The 22,475-nt window shown below is 39.8% G+C and overlaps 1 protein-coding gene across 6 annotated transcripts in view; it reads right to left on the bottom strand.

Annotated features, from left to right (window-relative positions):
• The window catches only part of TRPC7 (transient receptor potential cation channel subfamily C member 7), a 137,507-nt gene that overhangs the window by 104,095 nt on the left and 10,937 nt on the right, over window positions 1–22,475 (bottom strand). The gene's annotated exons all lie outside the window — the stretch shown is intronic.

The following is a 22,475-nucleotide window of genomic DNA, read 5'->3' as shown; positions in this document are numbered from 1 at the left end:
AGCTAAGAGGCCAGCCCTAGGTGCAAAGTGGGTAGGAGTGGAGCAGGAAGAGATGAGGCTAAGGGAGCAGCAGCAGCAAGATGATCCGAGCCCTGAGAGGCACCTGCACAGACTGTGACAACTGCAGCTTTTCCAGTGGCGAGATGAGGAGGCACTGACTGGAGGGCTTCAAAGAGGAGAGTTGACATGATCTGATTTACGCTCTAAGAGGATCCCTCTGGCTGCTGGGATGGAATAAATTGTAAGGGGCAACAGCAAAAGCAGGAAAAGCAATTAGGAGGCTGTTGCAATTACCCCGAGGAGAGACAAACGTGGCTTGGATCAGAAGGGAATTGAGTAAGGAGAGGAGGAGTATAAAATTCTGAATGTCTTTGAAAGATAGAGCCAAGAGGATGTATTGATGAATACTAAGTATGGAAAAAAATAACAAACAAGAATGAATCTGAGGTTTTGGCTTGAGCAACTAGAAAGATAGAGTTACTATTTGTAAAACGTGCCGTAGGAGAGGTTTCATAGTTGCTTAGCAAATACTCCCTCTCTTCCTTTTCGTCCCTATGAGAGAAATACACTTTCTTCCCCATTGATGTTGGGTCTGGTCATAGGACTTGCTTCAGCCAGTGAAATGTGGGTGGAAATGATAGCATATATGTTCTAAACCTAGGTCTTAAGAGGCCTGCATCCTGCAGTTTTCTTTGTTCTTTGAGGAGCTGCTGACCACTGCCAAGAGAAGAATGTGCCCAGGTAGCCACTATTTATCCATCTTGGGCCCCAGAATGAGATACGTAGAGTAGCCTTCTCTACTAACCCTCAGAATTGTGAACATGAAAATAAATGTTAATTGCATAGACTATTGTGTTTTGGGGTGGTTTGTTACACAGCCTGACTGTAGCAGTAACTGATTGATAAAGGGAGGAAGGTAGGCTCAATGCTTTGGTACATCAACATCAAAGACAGGCTCTTAGCCCTATCTGGGTGCTCAGGGATGTTGCCCCAGAGGTAATAAGTTGTTGCTGAGTCTTGAAGGCTAAGTCGGTGTTACCCAGTTCAAGAGGTAGAACAAGGGCATTCCAAGCTGAGGACAGCATAAGTAAAGGCACAGAGCACAAAAATATGATATATGAATATACAGGGAACTATGCAAGTAGACGTATAGGGTGGCAGAAGATGAGTTAGGAGAAGTTAACAGGAGCTGGATCATGGAGGATTTTGTATTCTCACGTACGGAGATTGGACTTTATAACATAGGTAGTGAGGGCCGTGAAAACCTTTGCAGCAGGAGAATATCATGGTCTGATTTATATCGACATGCTATCCTTCTGACCCTATGTGGAGGACAGCTTCAGTGTTTTAGAGTTTCATAGCCTGGAGGCAGAAGGATAGGTAGAATCTGTTGGAATCACCTGGTCAAGTGCAGTGGTGGTTAGGATACAGGGATGGAAATGGAAACATTCAAATTTTAATACCAGCAGGATTTAAAGTACAGGGAGAAAGTGAGAGCTCAATATGTGGCTTGCTTGAGACAGCAAACATTGGAGTGGACTTTCCTGACATGTTAATGTCTGATGGAGTTACAGATGATTTTTCTTTTCTTCTTTTATACAAATTTATTTTCGACAGTAATCATGCATTGCCCTTATAACTGGAAAAATGTTTTGGATATGTTACAATGTTTAAATCTGCCTGTTTTCCTTTGGATCAAATTTACCAAACCCTAGAATTTCAGTGTTGGAGAGGGATACCCACCCTTGATGCTCTCTTGGCCAGGGTTGCTGTCTTCTCTGAAAATTTGATTTTTTTTTTTTTTAAATAACAAATTGAAAAAATATCCAAAACGTGGTTCAGAGTGAATGTGACCTATGCATCTTATTTATACTAATTTTATACCATGAAAACATTTCAGAGAAGCACTGATTCAGGATTGGCATCATCAGATAACATGCCCTTCCAGAGGATTGTGTCATGACTCATCTGATTATGGATTCAGAGTAAGAAATGTACGTGAGACTCATTTAAAAGAGTAATTAAAGAGCACCATATGTATAGAAGTAACTTAAAAAATTGCTGTGATTGCTGAAAATGCCATTGATTAAGAGGGGCTAACAGCTAGATGGCAAAGTAGCAATTAAAAAATGTAGATCCCTGCTGACAAAAAATACAAGTCAAGTTAGGCAAATCAGTACTTGCGATCTCTCTGCTCAAGGAGCACACCACACATTTCACTTTGGTGCCTCTATCCATTATGTTCCCAAGCCTGGGCTGACACTCCTCTTTGTCACCTCTGAGAACTCTACTGCTTCTCAAGACAAGCTCAAAAGCATCTCCAGGATGGCTTTTCCATGTCCCTGAGGAAATCCACTCTTTCATGCTCTGGGCTCCCATAGCATTTTGTTCTTAGGGTCCAATAGCGCTGTCAAAGTGCTCTCTGTATTTTTGACACGTATACTTAATTAATCAACTTTATCCATTTGTAATTTCAGTGCAGGGAATACCACACTACAGGACTTAATAAATGTTGTGTCAATTGAAACTACTTAATACATACTCTGAGTCAAGTATCTTATTTATAAGGAAGCTGAGGAACAAGTAAGTGCTAGCCTGTGGCTACCAGGGAATTGATCTAGAAGTGGTGAGAGGGTATACTTGGCTCTAAGAGATGGCCTTGAAGCCAAGGCTGACTATTCAAGGCCCATTATCTTATACATAGATCACTGTAGCAATTTTCTAAAAGCCCCGGGAGACATAGGTAAAAGACAAATAAGAGATTGCATTTAAATAAGTTTAAATCTAATCAGGAAAATCAGATTCCAGTTTTTTGCTTTAAACTGATTTATCCAATGAATTACTGGATAGCCCTTGGAAATAAAATTGATATCCACTTTGTAAATGAAGAGACTGAGGCTTGACATGATTTCATTGATCTCCACAGTTTCAACAGACACCTATCTGCTGACGATTCCCAGGCTTTTACCTGCAACCTAAACTTGTATTCTAACGAGCTGATTTGAACTCCCAAGTGGTCATCTACACTGGTAAGTCCTGCAAACACTTCAAAATCTGCATGCCTCAAGCTGAACATATGGGGCTTACATCTAACACCCAGACCTGATCTGCTTTCTGTTTTAAGAAATGGAGTTCTCTCCACTTAGCCCTTGGAGCTAGAAACCCTGTGTTCACCTTTGTCTCTGCCAGTTAGTTACCAAAAACTTTGGATTCTAATCCACAGTGTCTCTTATGTCCGACCCCTTCTCCCCATACCCAGCGGCATGGTCTTAATTTAAGTCCTTATCATTTAGCATCTAGACTTTTGCACTGGTTGGTACGTTTACTAATAACAGTCCCATCTTCCATCCAGATGTCAAACCATCATTCCCTTGGTTAAAAAAATACAAGATAAAACTCAAGCATCTTTATTATTAAACCTCCACATACCTCACTAACATCAACCCCCTTCCCACAAACCCAATTTCTCTCCAGCCACATCTGTCCACTGAGGACACTGAGCCTGGTCACACCTCTCCACATGCTCATTCTTCTGCCTTTATGTCTTTTTTCTCTTCTCCACTTGCCAAACTCCTACTCATTCTTCAAGGACCATTTTAAAATGTCTCTTCTGGGAAACTTACTCTCCCATTGCAGGCAGTTCATTGCTCTCTCCTATGTGTTCTCACAGCATTTTGCTTATACTCTATTCCACTGTGATAATCTCTTTTATAAGTCCCCTTATAAGTCCCCTACTTGCTTTGAGGACAGGGTCTGGAGCCCATTTCCACCTGCAGCTCTAATACCTGGTACAGTATCTGGCACACAGAAGGAAGACTACCCTTTGTGGGTAAATATTTAACCACTCTCAGTCTATTTCTTCACCCGTAAAATGGTAATAAAAATCTCTCCTTAAGATTTCAATTCAGATGTTGTTTATGAAAATGTTTTGTAGAAATGAGAAACAGAAAGCGCTAGGGAAAGGAGGGGTTATTAAGGGATTATTTAGTCTAAGCATCTGCCTTTGTGCCTCAGAAAGATGAACCATGGAATGGTGACAGGACTTAGCCAAGGTCACACAGCAGTTGGGTCTCCTGACTCAATGCCATTTCCTTCCACCTTTCTGATTCTGGAGGCTCACCTATTAAGGTCCCAACCTAGTAATGCCTTGAAGGATCTTCTTTTATGATGCCATATCACCTATGACAAAGGCCATGACCTGGGGAGAGTCTGACCACCAGGCTTCAAGCTATTTGGTTCCCTTAAGTAACCTCTAAAATCTTATTACCATGAGAAAACTCCTCAAATATTTGCTTTGGGTGAAGCATAGACTCAACAGTATGCTTCAAGTCTGGTTTCTAAATTTGCAGTCTTAGAGGAGATACTATTTAGAGGAATAAACTCTTGCTCCTGATTTTTTTAGCCTAATTAAAATATTTTCTCTTCCTGAACATTTTGTGGAGCTCACTTTCATGTTTATGTTAAAATATCTGTTTTAGGGCTGGGCGTGGTGGCTCACGCCTGTAATCCTAGCACTTTGGGAAGCCGAGGTGGGTGGATCTCAAGGTCAGGAGATAGAGACCATGCTGGCTAACACGGTGAAACCTCGTCTCTATTAAAAATACAAAAGTTAGCTGGGTGTGGTGGTGGGTGCCTGTAGTCTCAGCTACTCAAGAGGCTAAGGCAGGAGAGTTGCCTGAACCCGGGAGACAGAGGTTGCAGTGAACCAAGATTGTGCCACTGCACTCCAGCCTGGGCAAGAGAGGGAGACTCTGTCAAAAAAACAAAACAAAACAAAACAAAACAAAATCTGTTCTAAGGACAGAAGACGTCAAATTTCCAGTGTGCTGTGAGAAAACATTGAGTGAATTATTTGGAGTATAAACTTCAAACAAAATTAACAATCACCAGAGAAGAGAAATTGTCATCAGAAAGACTCTTGGTCTAGCATTCCGAAGTGAGATGGAAAAATGCCCAAACCACTGTTTTCAAAGAATGTGTAGAAGCAGCTGGGAGACCTATTAACTCAACAGGCAGACCTAATCCCCATCATGCAAAAGGCTGGCAGCTGCATGTTCCTGTCCCAGGAATGCAAACATGAGCTCTCACCTCCCAGGTCCAAGCAACTGCACTGTGAGTAAGTGCATTGTATTCTAACCATGGGAGGGAATGTTGGAGGGGATGGAGAGACAGAGAGAGAAAGAGAGAGAGAATGAGAGAGAGAGAGAGAGAGAGAGAGAGAGAGAGAGAGAGAGAGAGATTGAGAGCAGCTATACTTAGCATTTCAGTGTGGCCCTTCTGAATTTTCAAAGCATTTACCAATCAGTAATTAGCAGTCTCACTCTGGAGCTAAAAAAAACAGGATTTTATTATAAATTTCACACTTTAGGTATGGGAGATGGAGAGATCATAGTAATGTAAAAGATGATCATGCTACCAAGCATTTGGGCAGTCCTTTTCTGTTTGAAAATGGACAGTACTTAGAATATGTTCACACCATCCTTACATCACTGTAATTTTAGAAATAGGCATATAATTTTATCATTTTTTTCTTAGTTTTCTTAGATCTTACAGCATACTGCCTCTATGATAACTAGAGCTTGTATCTCACCTCTCCAGAGTTGTTGACCATGTAGGGAGTATGAAAGAGTATGGATGGTACCACATCATATGATCCACTTTATTGAGAGTTGATGAAAAAGTACATAGTGTCCTATTGCTCAGGCAGGATATGTTTTGAAAGAAAGACCAAGCCAGATATTCAGAGTGTTTATCCCTATACTGTGTTTGAGTGTGTGACCTTTACATCAGGTACTAATCATCTAGTTTATAAATGGAAAAGAAAGAGAGGCACACTTAGTTCATCAATGCCAAGTAAGATTTATGGCTTGTTACATCTGAATGATGGAGATTTTTTCACTTTTCAATCAAATGCAGTACTTTCGGTTTTCTTGATTGGCATTAAATGGGACCCTATCTTGGATCCCAGGGCTGCAATGGCATTTTCCAGCTTCTAACTCATGGGCTGATGGGAGAAAACAACAGCCATGAATTGTTACCACACTATAGCCTAAAAACCAAACACGAAAATAATCCAAAACCTGAAAAAAGACCACAAAGATAAATGAAAAATAAACCGAATGTGGCTTTGGACTTCCTGTTGTGGCTGAAAAATACCTACCTGGGGTTTGAGGGGGAAATGAGTAATCACTTCCACTGGCATTCATTTTCATTCTGCTTAATAACATTGAGTTCTTTTCATTGATATTTTCAGAATGGGAGTCTTAGACTATGCAAATGGAATCAAATCTTGATAACTACTATGCTCCATCTTGTTACTAACCTCACAAGCTAACTGTTCTTGCTCATTCCTGGGTATAAACCAAGCCAACTATGGGAGGAATTGGCTTACAGTTTAACTTTAAAACAAGATGATAAGAGTCCCTTCCTGAAACTAACCCCTTCCTTGCTCAGGGTCCTTGCTCAGGGACCAAAACTGCCTTTGTAAACCTAATAAATTGCCCACAAGGTTAGAATTATGGTAGGGGCCTAAATTCTGTTAGAATGTAGGCATAAATTCTAACCAGTCACTGTTTTATAATTTGTCTTTTTATAACTGCTTACTGCTCAGGTGTCACGTAGCTGGAGGTCATTTGTAACTTCCCCAACTGGTCCTATAGATAACAGCACTGTTGTCAAACATAAGACTAATGTTTGAGATCTTTTTCAGACTTTTGCATTCTGGTGACCAACTAACTCCACTTGGACCTGTGACTCATACCAAGAAACAGACTCAAAAGGTCCTGTGTCCCCCACCCAGAAATGGACTCACTACATGAAGACAGTTTTGAAATTCCTATGATTTCATCCCCAACCAGTCAGCAGTACCCATTCTCTAGTCCCTGCCCAGTAAATTCTTCTTAAAAGCCCTAGCTTCTGAGTTCTTGGGAAGGCAGAATTGAGAAGTATCTCCTGTCCTTCTGCGAAGCAGCCTGGTGATAATTAAACTCTCTCTACTGCAACAACAACAACAAAAAAAGTGAGAGGATGATGTCCTGTTTATAACAGAATAAATTGTCAGAGGAAATTAAAAATAAAGTCATAGAAATACTAGAAGAGAACTCAGGTGCATTAAAGAAATAACCTTTGAGGAATTGAAATCAGTACATCATAGAGAAATCTGCATTCCCATGTTAATTGCAGTATTATTTGCAATAGTGAAGACATGGGGAAAACCAAAAAGCCATCAATGAATGAATGGATTAAAATATGTGGTATATATACACATTGGAATACTATCTAGTCTTACAAAAGCAGGAAGTCCTGTTATTTGCCACAACATGGATGAACCTAGAAGAATTATGCTAAGTGAAATAAGCTAAGCACAGACAAATACCATGTGATTTTATTTATATGGAATCTAAACAAGTTGAACTTGTAGAAGTAGAGAGTAGATTGGTGGTAGGTGGGGTGGATAAAGAAATGGGAGATGTTGGTCCCAAAGTACAGTGTTTTAGTTAGATAGAATAGGTTCTGACAATCTATTGCACAACATAGTGACTATAGATTGTAATCATGTATATTTTAAAAAGCTGAAAAAAGGACTTTAAATATTTTCCCTGTAAAGAAATGATAAGAAATGATAAGTATTTGAAGTGATTAATATGTTAATTAACCTGATTTGATCATTCTATAATGTATACACATATGAAAACATCACATTATATACCATAAATATATATATTTATTATTTATCAATACAAATAATTGTTGAGTAGCCTTTTAAAGCATGACATGAAATCTACAAGCCAAACTGAAAAAACTCACAAATAAGAGAGCATAAAATTTGAATAAAATTTCTGTTCAGAAAAGATTACCATAAAGGAGATAAAAAGACAAACTGAAAAAATATTTGCAACACAAAAAACAGATAAACATCAATATTTTTCATAAAAATAATTTTTATAAACCCAAGGTAAAAACAGTAATGAGCCAAGAAAAAATGGACAAAAGACACAAGAAGACAATTCACAGAAAAAGAAATACAAATGAACATTAAATAAAGAGTTGTTTAATCTTACTCATAAAGGAAATTCAAATTAAAATAGCACTGAGATACTGTTTCTCACCTACAAAATCAGCAACCATTTAAAAATTTGCTGACACTCACTGTCTGTAAGGAAGTAAGGAAAAGAGACTCTCATTCTCTCTGTCTGTGAAATTTATGATTTGAGGCTGCCTTCTGGGAGGGCAATTATCAATCTCTTATGTAACTTTCAGTGCCAGTGCTCTTTGACCCAGCAACTCCATTTTGGGGAGTTTAACCTACAGATGTGGTCACAGAAGTACAGAAAGTTGTATATATAATGCTGTTTAATATAGAACTGTTTATTAAAACAGAAAACTGGAACTAGCCTAAAGTTCATCAATAGGAAAATGATACATAAATTACAGTGCATCTATCTTGTGGAACACTACAGCTATTGAGGAGAAAGAGGCACACTTGGAGATGCTGATATGGACAGACATTTCTGCCAGATTTTATTATTAATTAAAGAAAAAACCAGTTGGGAACCGAATGCGGGGTATATTTTAATAATTTTAAGGCAAAAAGTAAATAAATTAACATATACATATATTTACATATACATACACACACACACACACACACACACCCCTATGTAAAAATAAAAGATTTATGCCCAGATATAAAATAAATTGTTAATAAGGCTGAGCCTGGGAATTGACACTGGAGCAAAGAGAGGGTTAAGGAAGAGGAGCTTACTTCTTGCTGTCTATTTTGGGTCCTATTTGGATGATTTTTCATCTTATATTCCTTTGATTAAAAAATTGAAAAGAAGATGAATGATTTATTCATTTATCCCTTATTCCTGTACAACACTCACTATTCAGGTAATTCAAAGAGAAACCAAACTCTTGGCTGCTCCAGGCTTAGCTCCTGCCTCTGACAATGAATTTGCAACCAGTTACAGATCCAGCAGCAACATGGGACCTCAGATTATTAGCACAGTTTAGTTTCTCTCCTTATTGTGGCTTAATTCACCTGAAATAGATTATGCATATCTGGGCCATGTTGCTGAAGTCATTTTAGGAACAAGTCTCTGATCTTAGCCCTCTTCTCATTAATTTTTAATTCCAGCTCCCTCTTGTTGATCCTTAGGAAATACAAAAAACAGCCCTCACCATTTTTTTAGTAGCCTTTCAGGTAATTTAGTCATGCCTTCTTGGCTTTCTCCATCCCCTACTCTATCACTTCCTTTCTAACCCCTAATGTGTAATTTTCACAGGCCTTCTAAGTGTTTTTGAAATATAACCTCAACAAAGAATGGTAAAAATTCCATCAAGGTAACAGGTCATGAAGCTGCCTGGGTCCTGCATGGTCCTCCCAGGGGCTGGGCTGGTGCATAGATGTGAGCTTACATGCCTCCCTCTGTTCACCAAGCCCATCCTGGAGAGCTGAACAAGAATATCAATAATCTCAGGGATCTGTATTCAGTTCTGCTGAGGGGTGCAGACTGCTGGGTGTGTAAGAGAAGGATCCTCTTGAAAAATGAGAGTGTTCTTCTTCCTTCTAAATGGATCATCACTGACCCCTGGGAGTAGGGATTATGTTTTGGAAAGAATGGCTGAAGCTGACCTATGGAAGCCAAGTCTGGGCCCAGCCATCATCTGTCTCTCCCTAGTCAGGGATCAGAACACCTTGTCTCATCTCCTGCAGACTTGACTCTGCCTCAGTCCCTGGGGCCTACCCTCACCTTATATTGGGCCACAGAAGCTGCTCTATGGTGGAAACTCACTGGATTGTGAGACTTGGTTTTATTGATGGTGACACTACATTTTCTAGGAACTGATATTTATAAAGTGTTAACGTAACATGGGAGAAATGCCAAAATTACAATGTTCAGTGAGAAAAGCAGGACTCCAAATTACTATACAGCCTTGTAACAATTGTTTGAGACAAACAAATCTATGCACAGAAAATACAACTGGATCTCCCCACTTGGTAATAGGTCACAAAACAAAGTCCTAGGATGAAACTGTGGAAGAATGAATGGAGAAATAGTCAGAACACTGGAATGGAATAGAAAACAAAGAAACAGAAACATGTATTTGGGAATTGGTGTGTGATAGAGGTGGATAGAGATTAGTGAAGAAAAATTAGGTTATTTAATGGATGAAACTGGGAAACTAAACATACAGAGAAAAGCAAAAACGGAAACAAACTCACTCTACATACAAAAGCAAGCTCCAGCTGTGGTAAGGACTTAAAAGTGAATGGTAAAGCTAATGAAAGTAATAGAAGAAAAAAAAAGATGTAATATAGAATAATTCTTCATAATGTTAATTGGGAAATAATTTCTTAACAAGATGAAATGCATAAACCATTCAAAAGTGAGGTTTTCTGTTCAACAAAGAATGATAGATAAATGTAACTGATGTTGGGGCTCAAAAATGCTACCCCATGGCACTTTGAACTGAAGGAGATTGGTAGGGCCTTAGAAGTAAGAAGGTCATTCTGACCTTCCCCAGCCTTTGTGAGAGCTGGCCTTGAAATTCTCTGACCTACTTTGCTAGAAAATAGGAAATAAGATCCTTATTCTGGAAGCATCCTCCCCTATTCCTGGGAAGGAATGCTACACAGAGAAGCTGAGAAGAATCTGGACAGGCCTTGGTCTCTTACCGTTAGATCACACCCTTTTGTCCAATCACCATTTTTACATGGCTGTCTGTTCTTCATCTAAACTAAGCATAAACGTAGACATTTCTTCCTGAGTCTTAAGGTCTTCACTTCTGAACGTGTCCGTGTCATGTAAAACTTTGTTAAATAAATTTATGTTTTTCTCTTCTTAATCTGTCATTTGCTACAGGGGTATTGCCTGTGAACCTTGTGATAGGTGATGGAAAAGGCATTACTCCCTTTTTGCCCCTACACGGATGAGTGACACAGTGGGAAAAGATGTTTGCAGTGTCTGAAATAGAGAAGGAACTAGTTTTCAGAATACATAAAGAACACTTGCCAAAAAGGTATTTTTAATACCTCAAGACAGAAATCGTGTTAAAAAGTGGGTAAAGCATTATTGTGTATATACCCAAAGGAATATAAATCGTTCTACCATAAAGACACATGCATGTGTATGTTAATCACAGCACTATTTACAATAGCAAAGACAGAGAATCAACCTCAATGCTCATCAATGGTAGATTGGATAAAGAAAATGTACATAAATATCATGGAATACTACGCAGCCTTAAAAAATGAGATCATGTCCTTTGCAGCAACATGATGGAGCTGGAGGCCATTATCCTAAGCAAACTAACACAGGAACAGTAAACCAAATACTGCATGTTTTCACTTATAAGCGGGAGCTAAACACTGAGCACACATGGACACAAAGAAGGGAACAACAGACTCTAGGGCCTACTCGAGGATGAAGGGTGGAAGGAGGGTGAGGAACAAAAAACTATCTATTGGGTAGTTTTTATCCCAGTACTTATTACCTGGATGATGAAATAAACTGCAAACCAAACCCCTGTGACATGCAATATACCTACATAATAAATATGCACATGTATCCCTGAATCTAAAATAAAAGTTAATGTCTAAACAGTAGAGGAGGTGGTCAGCCTTAGCAATTAGAGAAACATGAATTAAAATGACTTTAATTTCTCATACTGGCAAACATTAGACAGCAGCATGTGGCACACCAAAGCCCATGAAAGAATGTAGACTAAGGCGGGTCTTCTGGGGGTTAGTCTGCTGTGTTCACTGAACCTAGCTATGGGCATTCCTTCCTGAGTCTAGAACACAAGAATGCTTGAATAGGATTGTAAGGGGGTATAGGGATGTTCTTTGCAGCCTCCTTTGTGGTAACAACAAGTGAGAGGCAGCCTGGGTGTCTGTCACTAAGAGAGTGAGCAAGTCAAAAACTATAGGTGCAGGAAATATAGTAGTAGGCAGCAGACAAAAGCAAGAAACTAAACACATGTGCAAGCACACATGCAAAACAACCATGTTTTTCATAATTTCCATTAGAATGTAAGCTCCATGAGGGCAGAGACTACAGGGTTTTGATGGTCTTTAAGACCCTCTAGAACCTTTAGAACACAGTGGATGCAAAAGTCGTATTTCTTGAATTTTTGATAGATACATATATATATATATAAATACATCAAATACATCAAAAAGGATGCTTTGTGGAGGGGAAGAAGAATGGAAGTAGGGATAAAGTATGAAGGGAAATAAAAATATGTTGATAATATTCCATCAACTGAGTTATAGTATTAATTCAAACTTTTTTACCTGGAGGTTGGGGAGGATTAGGAGGAAATATACCAAAATATGAACTATTCTGACCAGGCACGGTGGCTTGCACCTGTAATCCCAGCACTTTGGGAGGCCGAGGCGGGCAGATCACCTGAGGTCAGGAGTTTGAGACCAGCCTGGCCAACATGGCGAAACCCCATCTCTACTAAAAATACAGGTGGCAGGCGCCTGTAATCCCAGCTACTTGGGAGGCTGAGGTGGGAGAATTGCTTGAACCTGGAAGGTGGTGGTTGCAGTGAGCCAAGATCAAGTCACTGCACTCCAACCTGGGTGACAGAGCGAGACTCTGCTTCAAAAAAAAGATTCTTAGATGGTGTAATTAATGATTAATGCTAATATTTTTGTTCATCTGCTCTTCTATATTTTTAAAAATCCTACAGTCAATAGTGTTTTACTTTTATTATCCCCAAACCCAACACTTTAAAAGGTTTTTGTCATACTTGAGAGGGCACTGTCCCCAATACCAAATTTCCTCTCTGCTGCCGTCCCTCCTTTTATCTGTTCTGCTTTCCCCAACACCACAACTGTGCACACATACATAAGTATACATACACGCAACACACACACCATGTACACATACAACACACACACACATACACATACACACAACACACACATGGACACACACATTTGTGAAGTTCCCATATCCCTGGCTTGGTTTGTGCTTGGTCAATAACCAAGAAATCAATAACCTCCGGTTTCCTCCAGACTGACCTCTTAGTTAGGATTATCATTGGCTTCCTAGAATACATGACCCACTGTATGGGTCACTGACCTCTGGCCTAGTTTACCCTCCTGGGGTCTTCCTGGATTTCTGGTCTCAACCTTCACCAGTTTATCTCAACCTGGTGCTTACCCTACTGTACTGAGTTGAATAGCACCGCGCACCCCAATGCATGTCCTTCCTGGAACCTCAGAATGTGACGTTATTTGGAAATAGGATATTTGCTGGTGTAACTTGTTAAGATGGAGTCCTATTGGAATAGGGTGGATCCTCACTCCCAAATGACTGGTGTCCTTATCAGAAGAGAATTAACATAGAAAACCCCAGCGAGAACCCTACTGCATTATAACAGAGGCAGAGACTGGAGCGGTGCATTGACAAATAAAGGCTTGGCAGAAACCACCAGAAAGTAGAAAGAGGCAAGGACAGATCCTCTTCTAGAGCCTCCAAGGAGGGCATGACCCAGCTAACACCTTGATTTTGGACCTCTAGCCCTCAGTACTGTGAGAGAATAAGGTTCTGTGCTTTTAAGTCACCACGTTTGTGCTACTTTGTTATTGCAGCACTCAGAAACTAAAACAACCACCCACACTCAATTGAGTATTTGCCAAAGGAGATTTTGGGTGCCCAGAAAAGCGTTGATTGCACCCAGTCTCTTCTCGGCATGGCATTTTCAATGTCCAAAGTCCCCTGAAGGAAAGGAGAAGGAAGGAGAAGGGGAGGTCTACTCCATAACTTTATTTATGCTAAAATAAGCTTTAGTTTAACATAAATCAGAGAGAAGCTTCAGCCATTTTCTTCTACTTTAATGAAAAATTTACTTGGTTCATGCAACCAACAGAGAGAGAAAGATGTTTTTAGAATCTTGAAAATGCAATGGGAAGATTAAAGTCCACTGGAATCCTTTCCATTCTGGGGTTATCACTTCTGAACCCACTTTCCAATACCTTTGCTTTGCAAAGAACAGTTTGGCTGAGCCTGGGACACACTCTCTTCTAAGGTCAAGGTCAATTTTCCATCAAAGATCAAGGTGGAAAATTGGAATTGACATAACTCTCCTGTTCTTCTTCTATTTTACTAGGCTCCTGTCTTAGAGGATAAGTTAAAGAGCTGGCTCTGTTCTGCTTCCTGTCCCTATGGCTCTCCACTGCCTGGAGCACCACTGTGAAGCACTGAGCAGTCCCAGAGATAGGAGAAGCAGCTCTCCTGGGGAGCTTGAAGACAAGACGATGGTCCTGGAAGCAGTGAGGAGACAGTCACCTGCTCCAACTGCACTATGGCTTCATCTGCAATGAAGCACCTGCTGGTGGAGATGCGCTAGTCCTTCTGTGTTCATATGCCACTCACCCTGTCCTGGGAGGGTCTCGTCTTCCTACATAGGCCTTCCAACTCTTTCCATTCTTGAGCTCTCCAATCCATTTTCTATAGCAGGTAGAGTAGATCTTTCCAAACTGCATATATGAGTCACTCACTCACTTGCTGAAAACATCTGATGCCTCGCCATTCACCCTACAATGAAGTCCAACTTCTTACCCAGCCACTAATGGTAAAGCCATGGCTAAGGTTCTCTTTAGCATCCATGTCAACTGCCACTTCTGTTTACTCGCTTCAGTAGATCCAGACCATGTTACTCAGAATTCTCTGAATGGGCTTCTTTTTCTCCTTCCCTTCACTGGGCTATTTCATGTGTCATTTCCACATGCAGAGCCCTCTTTCCTATTCTCTGTCATCCATTTATCTCTTTTATTCCGTTGGGTTTCATTTTAGACATTGCCGTAAGCTGCCCCATTAAGACAACTCTATTAAAATTACGTTTTTATTTTCTATCACAATTGTAATGCTGTGTTTATTGGTATGATTATATGAAGGACAGTTATCTCCTCCCCTTGACAATAAGGTCCTTGAGGGCAGGAACTTTATATTGTTCATTTTATGTCAGCATCCAACTCAGAGCCTTGTCCAGATTAGAAGCTTTATATGTATTCATTGCATGAATAGGGAATTTTCAGATGGCTCTGTTACTAGGGCCTGCCTAGCTCTGATATTCTGTGAGTCTATAGATCTTGTCCCCATCCTGACAAATATTTTCTGTATTTAATCTGAGTGTGAATTTACTGCTAATAAAACATGTGCCTCCCTGCAGATGGTGTGTGCAGCATACTTGATTAATGTTACTCTGCTGTGATTAATGTATATAGCATTGTAATTATTTTTTCAGAGAAAAATCTCTGCATTTCCATTTGATTTAATTTGTGCTACTACTCATTGGCTAACATCCTCAAAGAACTGTTTCCATTTTCTCCATATCTCTGATATTTCAGACTGATAGTTGCACTTGTGTAGGAAATTATTTTTCTCAATTTTTTTATGTGTAGTGATGAATCTTTTCCACGGAGATATTTTTCAAAAAATAATCTCTGTATTTGGCAGGATCTCCGCCTGCCCATTTCCTCCCTCCTCCTCTTTTGCTTCTCTATCTTTCCAGCCCACGTCGCCTCTCTCCACAGTAATATGTTAGCAGCACTCTAAGCTTATTCAGTTTTAGTGTTCTGCATTTTTTTCAATTGGAAAATATTCCCTTGGCCTATTTTTAACCATGGAGCTAACACGTACAGCCTAGTTGTTTTCTTGTGCGGGAAAAATCTGCCATGGGAGTGGGAAGCTTAGCAGAAATCAACAAGACCCTCTGAATAGAGGAGGTGCTGAAATTTAAGCCATGTTACTGGGAGGAAAAGTTGTGGTGCTGAAAATCCAGTGGGTGCTGAGAAACAGAGAGATCCTCATGGAGCTCTCTGGTGAAAACTTAATAGTGCTTATTATGTATATCAGCTTCTCTGCAAGAAGTTACGTAATTTTTATCTCATTTAATCCTCACCAACACCCTGGGAGGTCATTATTCATTAATTTAATCACTGATTTATTTGTCTATTTACTGAGCTAATATTTACTTAATACTATATGTGCCAGGATTTTCTGGAGGCTAAATGGGATGGTGTAGAAATTTCTTAGCAACTTGATGAATGGTAATGTCACTTACAGAGTTGGACAGATTAGGGTAACAGCAAATGTTTGGGTGGAGTAAACAAGCATTCCATTTTGGTCAAGTTACAACTGAAGCACAGTCATGCATGGCACAATAGCATTTCACTGCAGAATGGACTGTACGTATGACAGTGATCCCATAATTATAATGGAGCTGCCCTATCCAGGTATATCATTAAAAATTTTTATACCATATTTTACTGTGCCTTTCCTATTTAGATATGTTATATACACAAATTCTGACCACTATGTTACAACTGTCTACAGTGTTCAGGACAGTAACATGCCGCACAGGTGTATAGCCTAGGATCAATAGGCTAGACCACATAGCCCAGGTGTGTAGTGAACTGTATCATCTAGGTTTGGGTAGGTACACTCTATGATATTCACACAGTGATGAAATTGCTTAACAATGCATTTCTCAGGACATATCTTCATTAAGTAATACATGACTGTATCCTACCCTCCATTTTTCAAATGAGGAAACTAACTTCCAATAGATGCCCAAGATTACATGGTTGGTAGGAGAGAGAAGAACCAGGTCAGTCTGGTTCCAGGGCCAAGCTCCTCACTGTCCACTCCTCAGCCTCAAGGAGATGAAGCATGGTGCAACGGGTGCCCTCCAGGACCTGCCCCTCTGCGCTTGTATCTTTTATCACACTCAAATAACTGTCACCCAGAGCGTACTGTCTCCCTGTATCTTGGAGGCAGATACTCATGACAGACCCTAGAAGAGAAACATCATCTAATTTTAGGCATTATTTGTGACCCAATGAAAAGTTGTTATTAAAGGACACATTAATTGAATCATTTTCCTGTGATGACTCATTAATGAATGCTCTGGCAAAAGTATTCCCCTAGACACGTAGGCAGAAAAATAGAAAAAAAAAAAAAACAAAGCTAATATAAGCAGAAGTCACTTTGTCCCTTCTCTGGAGATAAGCCAGTCCCTGGGTCTTGCTTTCAGGTATAGGGTCCTGTGACCAGGCCCCGTGTGGCCCTGAGGAAAGGCATTCACACTTTGACTACATTTCACCTGTGTATGCTTAGTGAGTGGCAGTTCCATCAACTCATCACCTGACATCCACCAGCTTTCTTTACTCTGCTCACATTTCTGCATCATCAGATGCTCAAACAGAGGACTAGAGGGACACAGATCCCTGAGGGGATTAGGAATAGTATACAGTCCTCCCTCAGTATCTGCAGATGATTGGTTCCATGACCTTCCCCCCTACCAAAATCTGAGGGTGCTCAAGTCCCTGATATAAAATGGCATCATATTTGCATATAACCTATGCATATCCTATACACTTTAAATCATCTCCAGAGAATGTATAATACCCAATACAATGTAAATGCTATGTGAATAGTTGTTCTACTGTGTTTTATTTATTTGTATTGTTTTTATTGTATTGCGATTTTTTGTTTATTTTTTTCCGAATATTTTCCATCTACAGTTGGCTGAATCCATTGATGTGGAACCTGTGGATAGGTACGGCCAAATGTATACGCTCAAGCTTTGAGGACTTTTCTTCTAGATTCTGTCTTACACACACAGGCACACATCACACACATAAAACATCCTTTTAAGGCCTGCAGCCTTCACAACTTAAAAAATACTTTCCCAATAGAAAAGGAAACAATTTTCAAGTCATTTCCTGAATGTTAAGCAGGCATTTATTTATACTCCCAGCCAAGCTTTCAAACTTCAAGGAAATGTATAATATTTTTCCCAGGGTGTTGGACTATAACATTTAAAAATTCTAAAATGATTCAAAGTATTTGAGAAGCTGGTGCAAACACTGAAAGCTGGGGCAATAGGCTTATTCAGACTGCAGCCCAGGTGGGGGCCTTTCCCCAAGCTTCCTGTCTCCCTGGCTGCACACAGCCAGAGGTTAGATGTGCTCTAAGCCCTGGCACAATGAGACAAAGTCACTCCTTCTCCTCACTCTTCCCTTTTCTATTCTGATAAGTTTGTAAGCAGATTGCAAACTATCACCTAAACATCTTTACCTTCCACAATGGGATCTCTCTAGAGATCATAGCAGGTGGCAAATTGGTCTTATTTATCATTATTTGCATTTTCAATTTGTAGTATTTTAGGCCCAGAGGATTTTCATGAGTCTTAAGATGACAGCGCAAACATTAATACATAATTCATCATCTATTTTTCATAATACATGTGGTTAACAACCCATTGATAAACAGAAAAATCATTACCACTTTAACTAGGATAAAGTTAGTTCTTACCCCCTACTCTTCCTCTCTGAGGTCTCAAAGGGTAAATTGCTTGTGACTGAAGCACCATCCACAACCTCCGTGCTATTTTGTCAACAGGAAGAGCCTTCTCACTTGTAGCTTTGTTATTCTTCAGAACCATTAGATGTTAAATAACTGCAATACAGTGTTTGTGAGGCTTCCGCAGTCTCTGATTTGGGCACACTGGATGCTTTTAAATGTAAGCAAAAGATGAGAAAGCAAGAAAGATACCCCTACTCCATACTGCTTTCTCTTTCCTTCCAAAGTCCTAAACCTCACTCTACAATATTCCCTTGTCATCCTTTCTTTCCATATCCCCACCCTGCCCCATCAGGCATTGCTGTTTTCATAACTCACTTGGAAGAAATATTAATTCCTCTAATCGTTTTGAAATAAAAGCTCCACAGAAAAATAAAATGCATAGACAAAATGCCCAGGAATTTGACTGGAAAGCAAATAAAGGAGACTAGCAAAATAAAATCGACCCTAAGCAATTTTATCACAATGATCAGTGAAGAAAACCAAGCAGATTAATTCAGGAGAGCTGCAGACATCACACTGTGTTCTTGGTGGCTGTTACCCAACTGAAGTAGACAATTTTTTTATTTTTCCTTGCTACTCTAGGTGCCTCTACACAGAGAACACATATTCCACAAGGATGAAGCACTTCTGAGAAGTCCAGCTCACACTAATATTCCTTTCTCTGGCTCTTACTGCATAGAAAAACCAATCAACCAAAATGTCATTTGTTGGCAGTGCTCCCAAAACCCATTTTAGGTACTGTGGGGAAGATCAAGAAGACACACTTTGCCCTCTATCACCATACAGTGAAGCAAATGATTGGGAACAGCTATTTAATGTGTATGGACTTTGTCACTCCAACCAGCCTGTAACTTTCTTTACAGCTTCCTCATTTCACTATGTCCATCAAATGCTGCTATTAAATCCACCCATGGAGGAAGAGTTTAAATCATAAAGAAAAGGAGTCAAGTGCTTCATTAGTTGAAATGATTATCCTTTTAGGATTTCCTTTATTCCCTTCATCAAGTATTTCTGGAATGCTCACTAGCTTATTGAGCGCCACACAAGGCACCAGGGAGGCCCCAGTGACCACATTGAGTTTTAATATCTTTCTAGATCCAAGATTAGAGAGACATAAGAAAATCCTTGAACAGCTACATGATTTCTACACCAAAAAATAATGACTTGCTAGCAGGCATCTAACTCCAGCCACAATTTGCTGAAGACCTTGACATTGGCTGCAATTTTTGTTAATGACTACTGTCTATTCTGGTGATAAATTAAAGTGACTCCAAAAACAATAGCCTGGGAAAACTATTTTTCATGGATGATGCTTCGTAGTCAGGAAGAGGTTTTCCCTGAATGAGTATTTTAAGGGATGTGGAGGATGACATATGACATTTCCAATAAGAATCTGATAGTTTTTTACACAATTGATGGCATCAGATCATCTCCATAATATGTGGCTACAAGCAGCAACATGTGGTCCCTTGAAAGCAGAACGGATTCAGAAATAGTGCATTTTAGAAGACACTCTCTTGCTCTTTTATTTTTTTTTATTACAATTTGACTTCTTTCCTGCTAAGCTGCTCTCCTCTGAGAAGATTTATAATGTCAGGAATGCATATATAAGGCTAGCTGAATAAGTAATAAAGTACTAAAGGAACAGTTATGTTAATTTATAATGTGCCATTTGTCGACAATCCAAAAGACATTACTTCAAACACAGGTGACTAGGTGGATGTTAATAGCCAGCAAATGTATTGACGCAAACTCTTGTTCTAAGTAACTGCATTGTAGAAAGGATTTTTCATTACGTTACTGGGCTTCTTAATTGTCCACAATTTTCATATTTACTTTTAAAATAAAAAATTGTCCACAATTTTCATATTTACTTTTAAAATCAAAATATCATAGTAGATGCTTTCAAATAAACTTCCAGTTTCAGATAGTGCAAATACTGAAATATGCCAGATTTGAATTTTACTAAAAAAAATTGGCTCAGATGTAATTCCAAATGTTAGTTTAGTATCATTTTAGTTAGCAAGCTGGCATGCTCCCAGATACAGTAGAGAATTGTGCAATTTTCCAGATAATCTAATCCAAAAAAATCTTTTTTTGGCTTGAATTTTTAAAAAACTTTTTGGCTTGAAATATCTGAATTAATTGGTTTAGCCATTCCTTTCACATGGCCAATGCAGAATAGGTCTGAAGACTGTGCAACAAGCAAAGTTCAACCAATTTTCTGCAGTACATCCTTGACCTTAATGTTGGTGAGTAAGGTTTATTGTACAGAAAAAAAGAAAAAAGAGGCTATATTCCTTAAAAGTTTCTTTCAGTAATCTCTACCTCTACATCCACCAAGTTTTTCAGATGAGACCATACAATGTAGGATTTAGAGAAGTGGCTTCAATTTAGTGGTTGGGTCTCAGATGGAGGACAGATGACATAAAGTAGACTTCTTAAAGAATTCTTATCTAGTCCCAATTTGTGGGGCCCTGCAACTTCCTCTTGGCCTGGTCTTTCTGTCCCTGGCTTACGGCATGAGCGTCTTCCTACAGAGAGGCTTCCACGACCTCACCTACACACAACAAAATTTTCTCCCTCTTCAGTGCCAGTGCCTCACATTCCAAATTCTCCAATTAATCTTATTTACTAGACAAATTAATTTCCCAAAGTCTAGTTCTCATCACTTTAGTTCCCTAATTACGAACTTTCCACCGCTCTCCCTTTCCTACAAGACAACCTTAAAAGTGCTCAGCCTGACCTGCTGGGTCCTTTGAGATCCTTCCCCAACTGATCTCTTCAGCATCCCTCCTGAATGGCCTACAGGAAGCTTGTATTTGAGTCATATGGAACTACTCACCCTCCCTGCTCTGGCCCATTCTGGACCTCATCTTCACTTACCTCCTCCAAATGCCTACTCTCTCTTCCTAATGACCCAACCACTCCTACTCATTAAGGCCCAACCCAATTACAACTCCTTTGAGCCCTCCCTGAAAAATGCAGCCCAGGAGAACCTTCCTTTCTATGAGCTGGTACCCATTCTTGGCCGTATAATTGTATGCCATACAGGGCAGCTCCTCCAATGACATCTAGTTTGGATCATGAAGTTTTCACTTGCGGTAACAGCTGTGTGTACAATACCTCTTTCTATGGCATGTAGCACATGATAGTCTGTGGTTGAATGGCAGGATGAGAAATAATGAGCCCAGTTGTGGTTCCTACTCTTCCAGCTATACCTTCTATAGTGGAGGATCCTTTATCATTCATGTAAAAACAAGTGAAACCTGAAAAGCCTGATATACAAGCAAGGCTCTGGCCGTCAGTTTCCTGAAGTGGCTAAGAGTTGACTCTGGGGTCTGAGTGCATAGATTAGAACAATGGTTTTGCTATTTACTGGCTATATGATCCTCTGTCTACTTCTGTGCCTTCATATAAAATGAGGCTAATAGCAGTACTCAAGTCATCTGGTTGCTGAGAAGATTAAATAAGATCGTATAAATAAGGTGGTTAGTGCTAGGCACACAATAACTGCCCACTAAATATTTGCTCTTGGCTGGGCACAGTGGCTCAATGCCTGTAATCTCAGCACTTTGGGAGGCTGAGGTGGGCAGATCATGAGATCAGGAGATCGAGACCATCCTGGCTAACATGATGAAACCCCATCTCTACTAAAAATACAAAAAATTAGCTGGACATGGTGGCAGGCACCTATAGTCCCGGCTACTTGGGAGGCTGAGGCAGGAGAATGGCTTGAACCCAGGAGGCAGAGCTTGCAGTGGACTGAGTTCATGCCACTGGACTCTAGCCTGGTTGACAGTGTGAGACTCCATCTCAAAAAAGAAAAAAAAAAATTGCTCTTATTTTTATTAAACACTGTGTGAAAAGAATTTCCTACTTTAGGAAGTTTTCTCTTTCAGGTGGGATGTCAGTTGACAAAAAAAGCACAGGCCTGCTATTGAAAAATGCACTTTGGAGATGGGTTTCCATCCTCTAGGCTGGCCTGGCAGGTCAAGGTGTTCTCAGGGTGATTGAATTACAGCGCTTTCACCTGGGCTCATCTACTAGGTTGACAAACTCAACTCTACAGAGACGGTTTCA

The sequence above is a fragment of the Trachypithecus francoisi genome, unplaced genomic scaffold (assembly GCF_009764315.1).
Source record: "Trachypithecus francoisi isolate TF-2019V2 unplaced genomic scaffold, Tfra_2.0 Lachesis_group2, whole genome shotgun sequence".
Taxonomy (NCBI): domain Eukaryota; kingdom Metazoa; phylum Chordata; class Mammalia; order Primates; family Cercopithecidae; genus Trachypithecus; species Trachypithecus francoisi.
The sequence above is the reverse complement of the archived record's forward strand: the minus strand, read 5'-3'. Positions and strand labels throughout refer to the sequence as shown.